The sequence below is a fragment of the Canis aureus genome, chromosome 28, assembly GCF_053574225.1.
Source record: "Canis aureus isolate CA01 chromosome 28, VMU_Caureus_v.1.0, whole genome shotgun sequence".
Taxonomy (NCBI): Eukaryota; Metazoa; Chordata; class Mammalia; order Carnivora; family Canidae; genus Canis; species Canis aureus.
Genome location: NC_135638.1, coordinates 11,988,936 through 12,000,994, shown reverse-complemented (window position 1 = coordinate 12,000,994; position 12,059 = coordinate 11,988,936).

Sequence of the window (12,059 nt, the reverse complement as noted above, 5' to 3'; positions counted from 1 at the left end):
CTTTGAGAAATGCAGTAGATCCAAATAAGCTTTTAATATTCCAGTGATGAGAACTATGTGTGTGTACATTGTGTAGTGACACTATTGTTGCATGTTGTCAGGCAGGAAAAGATGCTTGAAGAAGTAAATAATTATCCATTTTGATAGAAGATATTTTCTGTTACCTTGAATCAAAGATGAATATGTAAGATATGAATTCAATTCATCTTTTCACTGGCAAGGAAAGATGCTATTTGTCTTTATCAACTGGATTAAATCTTAATATAGCCACTAGAGACCAGCCAGTTTGATATGAATCATTTTGAAGTTATAGACACTTACAAGACCTTGAAGTTATTTTGCCAAAGGACATTAGAACAGAGATTTTACTATTCTAAATAAAAAATATATTTTATGCCATTGAATTTTTAAAATTACACTGTTTATTAATTCTATGATCACAGAATTGATGTTTGTTCTATGGTTTATATAAATCTACTTTGATAGAATAAGGTCACAAAATAATACTGTTTTGGACTTTTGGGAGCAAAAGGTTTTTCATGATGATATGATGCTTGACATATAAATGTTATTGAAGAGAAAGTCCTGCAGAAGATCTCAGTCATTCCATGTGTTATATTGCTCAACAAAATTTCAGTTAACATCTTTTATGGGTTTTCACATATGACCTAAATATCAAAACGTGTTAAAAATGAAACTCAATCTTTCTTGCTAAATTTTCTGCTCTTCCTTGTTAACTTTTCAAAAACAAAATTATACCCTCTTTCTTGGGTCAGTCCCTAAATAGCAGATGTTGCTTTTTTCAAAGTATTTAGGTTATAAAATAACAATATAGAAGTGTATACTTGAAACTTTTATTTATACTAGAAATCAAAATTTAAAATATAAAATTTTTAAAAGATTTTATTTTTAAGTAATCTCTACACCCAACATGGGAATCAAATGCACAACTCTGAGATCAAGCGTTTCATGCTCTATTGACTGACCAACCAGGCACCCCTAAAATATACAGTTATAAGAAATATGTCAGTATGTGTCTGCCTCATTTATTCATATACTTAAGAGATAAGTTTCTTAGGTAGAGTTTCAAGAAATATTCTTGTGAAAAAATATATGTAAAGGATATTTTAAGATTGGGTACAATTTGCTAGCAGTCCAAACTCTACAGTGACATATGATATTTACATATACGTGATCCTCAAAAAAGAATGCCATTTCCCTACCTTCATTTTCCTCATCAAAAAATAGATGGGTTTCAATATAGGTGATACTTATTGTCTCTTTTATACTAAAATTAGATTATCCTGGGACGCCTGGGTGGCTCAGTGGTTGAGCATCTGCCTCCGGCTCAGGGCGTGATCCTGGAGACCCGGGATCGAGTCCACATCGGGCTCCCTACATGGAAGCTGCTTCTCTCTCTGCCTATGTCTCTGCCTCTCTCTCTTTGTGCCTCTCATGAATAAATAAGTAAAATATTTTTAAAAAATAAAAAATAATAATAAATTAGCAAGACCAAAGATTAACATGTGCTGGTAACACTTCTCGTCCTCATCCCTACTACACTTCTAAATCAGAAAACAATTAAATAAAATATTCCTCTTTTAGGGCTGAGTTAAAATGTACAAAGGAAATAATCTTTAAAGCTAAATATATTGACACATGTGAAAAGTATTGACTAGTCAGTAATTGGAAAATGCTTTTTATAAGTACCTATTTCACCTATATGATTCAATCAATTCATCAATTTTTTTTAGCAAATATGAACTGAATATCTCACATTTTAAGGGCCTTCTATGGGGATTTTTGCCAGAATGTATAACATTCCTGTAGCCTAAATTACAATAAACCAAGCAGAATGATATCAAAAACCAAAAAAGCTTTAATGCAACCAAAACATTTTCAGGACCTGTTTGGAGCAGTGTCGTGAGTTCAATTTTGTAGATGTTTAGATTTAGATTAAAGAATATATAGTATTATTAAAGTAGCAAGTAAAATAATAATTCAAGTAAATGATTGTGAAAGGGATAAATATATACATATTATAATAGTAGGTTGATGTTTGATGACTAACAGAATAGTTAAGTGAACAGGAGATGAGATTATTAGGGTGAGGGATACAGTAAAGCCAACACCTAGGAAGAGAAGTGGGCATGTTTTCATAAAAATAGTTTCTTGTCTTAAACTATTTGCCAACAGAAAGTGACCTTGTACTATGGTGTAGACACACTTCTTTAATTTGTTAACTTCTAAATTATATTTATCTTGGCAACAATAGAGAAAAAATTATTTGTGTGCCAAGATCAAGACTGCCTTTTTGGTTTCAGCCAAGGGTATACCTATATGTGTGTGACAACAGCTGGGTATCAATGTTGGGGAAGCACAGAGAAAAGATAAAATATTTTTAAAATTTCTCAGTATTTGAGATATCCTCTGAAAGTGTGTGTTGGAAATGGCTAAAGTCTGTTCACACATGAAACAATGTAACTAGAATAAAAAAGTTTTAATTTCCATTGTCTACAGCAATTTCCTTCATAATAATTTTATATGATCTAAGAAATCCATGGTTATATGTGATATAGCTATGTAGCATTTCTGGAAGCCATTTGATTTTATTTTAACTTATAATTAGAAAATGATTTTCTCTACGAACGTAAAGTAAAAACATTTTCTCATCAGTTCAGGGAAATTACTATGCCCTAAAAATGGTATTATTTGTTGAATAATATGCTATTTTGCTAAAATTTATATACTGATTCCAATTTATGCCTATTTTGTTCAGTCTTCTCAGTTGTTTTCAGATGATCAATCTACATTAATGGATGTTTAAAATTATTCTAAATGCTTAGTAGTAGGATGGAAAATTTGGCATCTGTATATTTTGGTCTAAAATAATGAGATGCATTTGAACTTTAAATAGATATAAAGAAAAATGGAAACTTTTTTTTTTCTACAGTACATCCTGCCCTACCTTAAAAAGAAAATGTAAAAGTAAAAACCTAAATACATTGATTTCCTATTTTCATCTAAAAACAGAAATGCCTCTCAGTTTTGAAATGAACAAAGGCTTCTCAATAAATGTAGAATATTCTTTTGTACTGCAGCTTTAGGTTTATTTTAATATTTTAAATGTGATTTGGGAGAAAATGACATTAAATTGCACAAAGGACATAGATTCAAACATATAGATTGGAGTATATTCTTTAAAATAGAACCATTACAACAAAATCATACTCTTTATCTCCAGAATTATAGCAAGGTTTCTTTGTATTTGCAGGAGGGGAGAGCAGAGGCAATAACTTGGTAAAAATAAATGGGAGAAAACTTTCTAAAATAGATGAATGTGCAGACCAACTCAAGGTCAATTGTAAGCATGATGAGAGAGATAGTTTGCCATCTTTTTTTTTTTTTTTTTTTTCACTTAAAATAGGTCTACATTTATACAGATGGCTTTTTCTTTTAGGGAGAGCTTAGTTGTCATTCACATTACATTTGATACAGTTTAGAATGAATCAAATATGATTTTCCTCCATATGTCTAGCAAATCAAGCCCATTTATAAACACTGGGCCACACCCATTTCAATCTGGTGCCACCAAGTGTAACTCCTCAGAGATAGATAAATCTTCCATAAGTGCATCAGATGACAGTAATGATATACTTTAGTTATAATTTCTCTGGAAAATAGTATGATATCCTCTGTCATGTTGGTTCTTATGAGTTAGGGGAAAATGGCCTGCAATTTGAAGTATTTTTATTTTGCTCACTGGCATTAGTTAAGATATAATGTTTCCTTTAGTTGAGCCTCACATGAATGCGGACAGATATTTGTGTTTCTTAATAGCATTTGGAAGTAAAGGAAGACAAAAAAATACAGGAGATTTTTGTTTTAGAAAATATTTGAATCTACGAATTTGAAAGACAGAGGTCATTTATTTCCAACAACGTAGCCTATTCAATTCTTTGTACCATAACTCAGGCAAGTAGTTTGAATATACTTGAACATTTATTTAAATTGAGAGGTTACCTTTATACAGAGGCATTTCTGCTGCTAAATTCCTCTTCTTAGGGTTCATTTGACCCATTGCTAACTAAAGGGTATTTTTTTTAAAGATGTTACTTATTATTCATGAGAGACACAGAGAGAGAGAGAGAAAGAGAGAGAGAGAGAGAGACACAGGCAGAGGGAGAAGCAGGCTCCATGCAGGGAGCCGGACGTGGGAGTCGATCCTGGGTCTTTAGGATCAGGTCCTGGACTGAAGGCGGCGCTAAGCCTCTGCACCACCCGGGCTGCCCATGACCTTACATTTAGAGGAAGGATAGTCCTTAGATCTGTGAGGTCATGTTTGTTCATGTACTTCTTTTAGTTCATCTTTCTATCCATGACAGCCTGTCCCTTGGGGAGAAGATTGTTATATCTAGCTTCTTAGGATATGACATTTTTCAATATTTTATAACTTTTGACTCCTATTTTCCATGTTCCTACTATTAGAACTTGATAGGTAGAGCCACTAATTTTCTTTTTTATCTTGTTGGGTGAATTTGTCTTCTCTAAAAATCCAATCTAACTTGCAGTATACTCAGAAGTCCAAACTCAGTGATAAGTCATAGAGGCCTCTTTTGGGGTCAAAGATCAATCATCTGTCTTCTATTTGGCTTTAGTAGCAAAAATTTTTTAAAAACTTTTGATTTTTCATCTTTCTAATTTCTGTATCATTTTACATTTGGTTAAAAGTAAGATGTAAAAGAGAGACATGCTTCCTGGGATTCAAAAGTATGGACTATTCATTAGAGTTCAAAAAATATAATATGCTCTAAGTGTCCAAAATATATGTCCTTATAATAGCATACAAAGATATATGATAGAAAATGAAGGATGAATGGTAAGTTATCCTCCAGACTGAAAAGATACTTGGAGACCAAAAAATGAGGCAAACCACTCCATATCGTTTATACCGTTTAATTCAGGGTAACTTACTTGCTGGGGAAACCAGGAGGATGGATGATCCAGGCACTATGCAGCTATTCCAAAAGTTCAGACCTTAATCCACAAATTTTATAGAGTAAGTGAATACGTGAGGGTCATTGTGGTGAGGTCAAAGGAATTAACATGGCTTGTAGAGCCATTTGTGCACTAGAGGAGAGGGTGGAGAAGAAACTAATATCTGTCCTAGTTATTTAAACAGCTTTAGGGAAGATCAGAATAAGCCTTTCCACATTCTGGTCAGGGCACATATTCACCTAAAGGAGCCTGGAGCTTGTAGCCCTGGGGGAGGTCATCGCTTGGAGATGAATACAGTCCAGGGCCAAAGATGAAGTCAGTCCAGTCAGCAATCCAAGAATATAGTATGGTTTTAAGTTTTTTGGATTTCTTGATTCTCTGTTTCCGGTGACAACAGGTTTCACAGTGGGCATCAGAACAAATGAGAGATTCCAAATGCCTGAAGGGATCAAGATGGAATAAGTTTAAAAGTTAAGGGTGAGGAGTCAGATTGATTCTGCTCTGGAATTATGCATAAGCACTGGTCCTATCTGAAAGGTAACATTTAAAAAATATGTATAATCTACATCATTAAAATAAATAAAATTTTAAAAGATTTTATTTTTTATTCATGAGAGACACACAGAGAGAGGCAAAGACACAGGCAGAGGGAGAAGCAGACTCCCTGCTGGGACCTTGATGCGGGACTCTATCCTAGGACCCCGGGATCACCGCCTGAGCCAAAGGCAGACACTGAACCACTGAGCCACCAGGTGTCCCTAAAATAAACTTATTTTATGTATATTATTGAATAGGACTCAGCAATGTATTCTATATAACCACCACTTTAATATTACATAGAATATTTTATTTCCCTGTACCTTTCAAGTCAATCCTTGTACCAAGGGAACCATCAATCTGCTTTCCAACACTATAAATTAGACTTGATTTTTCTAGAATTATGTAGTGATTGAATCATATTGTGTATATAATTTTGTATTTGGCTGTTGTTGTTGTTGTTGTTTTTCCTCAACACAGGGGTTTTCACACCCATCCATGTTTTTTTGCTTATATCAATAATTCATTCTTTTCTATTGCTGAGTAGTATTCTATTGTATATATGTACCACATTTATTTTATCATCATTTTCTTTTCTCTATTATAGAAATTCAATGAAATATCAGCTCCAATTAGCATAATTGGATAGAAATAATTTGTAACTCAAGAAAGTAAATAGGATATGAATCTTCTTTTGTGCTTGCTTCACAATTTGTATTATAGACCAAATTACCAAATTATAGACTCGTCATTTTCAAAGATTTCTACATGGACACAGAGTTTATTACATGCAAACCAGCATGAACAAAACGCGATCTCTTGAAATATTCCCTTCTAATATTGCCAAAAACTGTGGCTTTGAAATTGCTATGCATAAAACCATAATACTTGAATAATCGAACCCTAATGAATGTAAGTCACTATTTAAAATGGAAGCTAAATAGCTATTCAGTGGAATAGAGCAGCAAGTGTTTAAAGATGGTATTACTGCTGTGTGGTAACATCAGTCATGTTTCTAAAGCACTTTATGCATATGTTTGACTTAAACATATTTCCATCATTTAGTTCTAAGAGACATGCCATTTAGACTGCAGTAACTGAAAACAACCAATAAAATGGAGAGCAATTTAAGAAGTTTTCTAGCGTTTTTCTCTCATGCCTCTGTTTTTTGTTTTATTTTGTTTTGTTTTTTTGTTTTTTCTCTCATCTAAGTGCCATCCTTAGACTCAGGTTAGATGTTATAAAGCAAAAGGACTTGTACTTACAATCATCTTGAACTTTAAGAAGGTCAAGCCTACTGTTGACCTTCTATGGCTAGACCCCTTTCCATGGGGTCAGGAGTTACCAGGCCAAGGAGTGCCTCACATCTTAGAGCACAACCCTCTCTGTTCTAAAGCATGATCCAGATACCTGGTACTTTTTTTTAAAGGCCATGGACCTGCTTCTGGTTCCTGTACTGGCCTTTTCCCAAGTACCTTCTTTCTAAAAGAAGATCACACAGCTATTATTTGTATCTGGAGCCTTATGAGTGTCTATTTTAAAGGGGTGGGCATGGACAACAGCAGGGTCTTGTGTTGAATTATCCACATGCACCTATGAGATGGCAAAAGAAGAGTTCGAGTTCAGAGACCATAGGAGCCAGTAAGCAGTGGCCAGTTCTTCTTTGCTCCCATGTTCAGCCACAGATATATGAGGAATAGAGAATTCTAAGTTTGAACCTGGTCTTCTAGATGGTCATGAAGATGCAAAGTATGAGATATATTTTATTTAAACATTGGACAGCTTAATTTAAATTATAAGGTATATATATATATATATATATATATATATATATATATATAGTCTCCTTCACACTCCTTCAGCCAGGGGTGTGATCCTGGAGACCTGGGATCGAGTCCCACTCTCAGGCTCCCTGCATGGAGCCTGCTTCTCCCTCTGCCTGTGTCTCTATCTTGCTCTCTCTCTGTGTCTCTCATGAATAAATAAATAAAATATTGAAAAAAAAAGAATTAAGTTATGTTAAGTTTTTGTTTTCATTGAATCTTTCCAGGGATATTGAACTAGATTCATCTCTGCATTCCAAGGAAACTGATAGCAAAATGCTGTAATTCTTTCTTCCTTCTTCTGCTTCCTATCACTGAGAACTGGAGATGGTCTAGGTTGTCTCGTTGTGTTTTAATAAAGCAGACTTCTTCCTGTTTTAGTCACATAACCACTTATTCAAAATAGTGATGACTCTTTTTAATCTGTTTCAAGTAGGTATTCACACCTCTCATGTAGCTATTGTTAGGGAGTTTTTATTTGTTTTATTTATTTGAAGAAAATAACTCAAACACTAAAAAAACAAACAGAAAAAAAAACAAACAGAAAAGTTAACTTTTCCCATAAATTTAAATGTATATATCAAATGCCAAGTCCTTTAGAAAAGATGAAGGAAATAGGAAAATTTATATTTTTAAGGATTTAAAGTTTTACACAGTTTCTAAGGATATATTTATAATCTATGTAAGCACCTAACACATTAGATTTCACTATTAAATTCAAACTGTATGACAAAAATATCATAAAAACTAAAATAAAAAATTTGTAATAAATTATTTGAATTTGCCAATAAATTTTTTATAAGGCATAATTGTAAGGAAGACTAAAAAAGATAAACAGTTCCAGAGAGTAACTATTTAAAGGTGAGAACAATTAACTGAAAAAGTAATAAAATTGCTGAAAATATGTAAAATTTTATTTAATGATTACCTGCTAAGTTTTATCAAAATGATAAAATAGAATAATGATAACAGTTTTTAAGTTTATCAAGTTATATGATGCATTAAGATGAAAATAATGTTTAGTGTTGAAGTTGTGCATTTAGATTGGTATCACTATATTTTGTCATTTGGTCTGTTAATTTATCAAAATAATTTAGCAACATATATTAAGAAATGCATCTAAGACTATAACCTAAAGAAAATAATCTTGCACACAAAGATTTATGAATAATTGTTCTCATGTCAGCATTGTTAATATGAAAAAATCTATGAGGAAATCTGTGGATAAATTATGTGACAAGTACATAATAAATTATTCTGCAACTGTTAAAACAATGTGTTCAAAAGATATTGATGCTATTGAGTTATTAATTTGGACAGGTGCTGCATTAAAAATTGTACTGAGAGCGTGATTGCATTTTTCAAATATAAATCACCAAAAAATAGCGTTTATTCTCTCTGGCTGTTTAGATTATCGATTATTTTTTGTCTTCCTATGCTTCTTCATATTTTCCAATGTTACCTTTTTTTCATATATTACATTTTTAAGAAGCAAAAATATCGTATTTTGCAGGACCATGAATTGAGCTCCTCATTTTACTGAATTTGAGACACAGGTGGGACTTGTGGAGAGGAGACAGTTCTCTCAGAGAGGTAATTGATCAACTAGGTCTACAACCCAGTATTCCAAACTAGGTTTCTCTCTGGGATATTTTTTCCCTCCAAAATCTGATGTCACAAATCCTTCATATGTTAATACCGGGATTGATCTATATTTGAATGCACCAGGAGTTCTTACTCTGCACTAAATCCATAGTGATCTTACAGTGGATAGAACACTGAATTAAAAAAAAAAAAAAGGATTGAAATTCAAATATTGAAGTATTAAATAACTTCACAGTGAAACTCTTAAGTCACCCAATAAAGAGGATGGATGGAGAATAATTAATTGGTGCTAGGAGTTCAGGGCGGAGGATAGACGAGTCTCGGAAAAATGAGAATTTCCAGGTTAAGCTTTGTGTAGTATTCGGTTGAAACTAAAATAGTAAAAAAGTGAAACCCTATGCAAATAGTAAGCTTAAATAACAGAGCAAGAAAATAGAGCACATTGTATAATAAAAGTAACCATACAACATTAGTAAAAGGGAAGAAAGATACTCTTCCTTCAAGAAAAAAACTTGAATAGTCTTCCAAAAGTTTGTCTTTTCCAATTTTAGTTAGGAAAACACAGATTACTAAATAAAAGAGCGTCTATCTATCTATCTATCTATCTATCTATCTATCATCATCTATCTATCATCTATATCATCTATTTATTTGAATTTAGTTGACACACAATATTACATTAATTTCAAGTGTACGATATAGTGATTCCACAACTATATACATTTTGCTGTACTCACCGAAGGTGTAGCTCCCATCTGTCATCATGTAACACCATTACAATACCATTGACTATATTCCCTATGCTGTGCCCTTTATTCCCACGATTATTCATTCTGTAACTGAATGCCTATATCTCCCACTCACCTTTGCCCAATTTTCCCATCCTTCCACATCCTTCCCCTCTGGAAACCATCATTTTGTTCTCTGTATTTATAGGTCTGATTTTGCTTTTTGTTTTGTTTATTCATTTATTTTGTTTTTAAGATTCCACATAAGTGAAATCATATGGTATTTGTTTTTCTCTATTTCACTTAGCATAATACTCTCTAGGTCTATCTAGGTTGTCATAGATGTCAAGAGCTTATCCTTTTTATAGCTGAGGGATATTCCATGGTAGATCTATACCACATCTTCTTTATCCATTCATCTATCAATGGGTACTTGGGTTACTACTTCCACATCTTGGCTATTGTAAATGTCGCAGGAAACCATGGGTGCATGTGTCATTTTGAATTAACACTTTCATTTTCTTTGGGTAAACTTGCAGTATTAAAATTATTGGGTCATACACTATTTCTGTTTAACTTTATTTGAGGAACCACCATACTGTTTTCCATAGGGATTGCACCAATTTCTACCAACAGTGTATGAAAATTCTTTTTTATCCATATCCTTGAAAACACCTGTTATTTTTTTTATCTTTTTGATTCTGACCATTCTGACAGGTGTGAGGTGATATCTCATTGTGGTTTTGATTTTCATTTCTTTTATGATTCGTGATGTTGAACATCTTTTCATGTGTCTAGTAACCTTCTGTACATCTTCTTTGGAAAAATGTCTGTTTGGGTCCTCTGCCCAGTTTTTCAAAGGATTTTTGTTTTTTGGTGTTGTATATAGATTCTTTATATATTTGGATATTAATCTCTTCTTAGCTTTTAATTGTTTTAAGTTTGACAAGAAAATAATAAAGTTGAAGCGTATATAGTCCAGTAAGGAAAAATGCTAATTAGTTTTCACCTAATACTCCTCCTTTTCCTGTCATAAAAATGAAAATAATACTAAAACAATGAAATTAACTTGAGAGTACCTGAAAGTTAATCTGTAAATTTTTGAAAGCTGTGTAATTTGTTACCCATTTGACAGCTTCCTGACTTAGAACATTTGGCTCACTAAACCATTTAGAGATCTGGTCGTGAGTAAGAGAATAATTCTGATATTTCATGTTTCTATGAATACATAGGATCCATAGTATAAGCCTGGTCCTCTACTGATCTTCACCATAGTCAGGAAACCTTTTTGTTGAGCTTATATTTATTGTTAATTTTACTGACTACTTTTTGCATTTATTCTAATATGTTTATATTCTCTTCACAAAATATCCTATTCATAAAACTATTCAGGTATTCAGGAGAATATCTCAAAGATGCAGATTTTTTTTTTTTACCAAATAAATTTATTTTCATATAATTTTCCTTTAACAACTTCAAAATTCTTTGTTTCAGTTATTCAGAAATAAAAAGTAGTTGACTCATGACTCAGTGTTTCTTCTGCTGTTTTTCTTAGGGATAGCTGATAACTATGGGGGCCACGTAATATTCAAATAATTGGTAGTGATTTCCAGCATGAACAAACTTGAAAAGCTCTATTCCAGATGAATCTTGTTCAGCATATTTAAAATACTTTTATACTTAAGTTATACAAATATAAAATGATTCTGATATCTGTATTTGTATCATTAGATTTGTGGAAAAAACACAAATTTTAAAATAAGTTTTACAGGTTCATTCTATGATATGATAATAGATTCTATATATTTTATTATAATTCATTTTTTTGAAATTTTAAAGACCCTTATTATTACATGGGTCTTGTCCATACAATTTCAGAAAAATCTTCCTATTCTAAAGTCATCTGGCAAATGTAATTGAATTTATAACTGTAATTCCCCTTTGCTATGTAATTTAATAGGTTCACAGGTTAGAATAGGGACATTTTTGGAGGTGTCATTTTCTGTCTACCACAGCATCATTCCATTTCTTCTGACCTCCATCACTTTAAAGAAAATAAAAACAGTTTTCTTTTTTTTCTTAAGACTTTTAAGTTTTAATAAGTCCTTATCAAAAATGTGGTCTTTATTCTGAACAATTGATGTGTAGCTTCCTTTGCACTTATGAAGCTTGATGTTTGAATAATTTTTAAATCTACAGCTTGATATATTTTATCACTTATCAAAAAGTCTCAATCATTAGCTCTTTGAGTATTGTTTCTGCTTAATTTTATTTCTTGTTTTTCTGGGATTTAAATTACACATATGTTATATATCTCTTTAATACTTCACTTATTTAGCTTACTTATATATTTTTCAGCAATTCCATG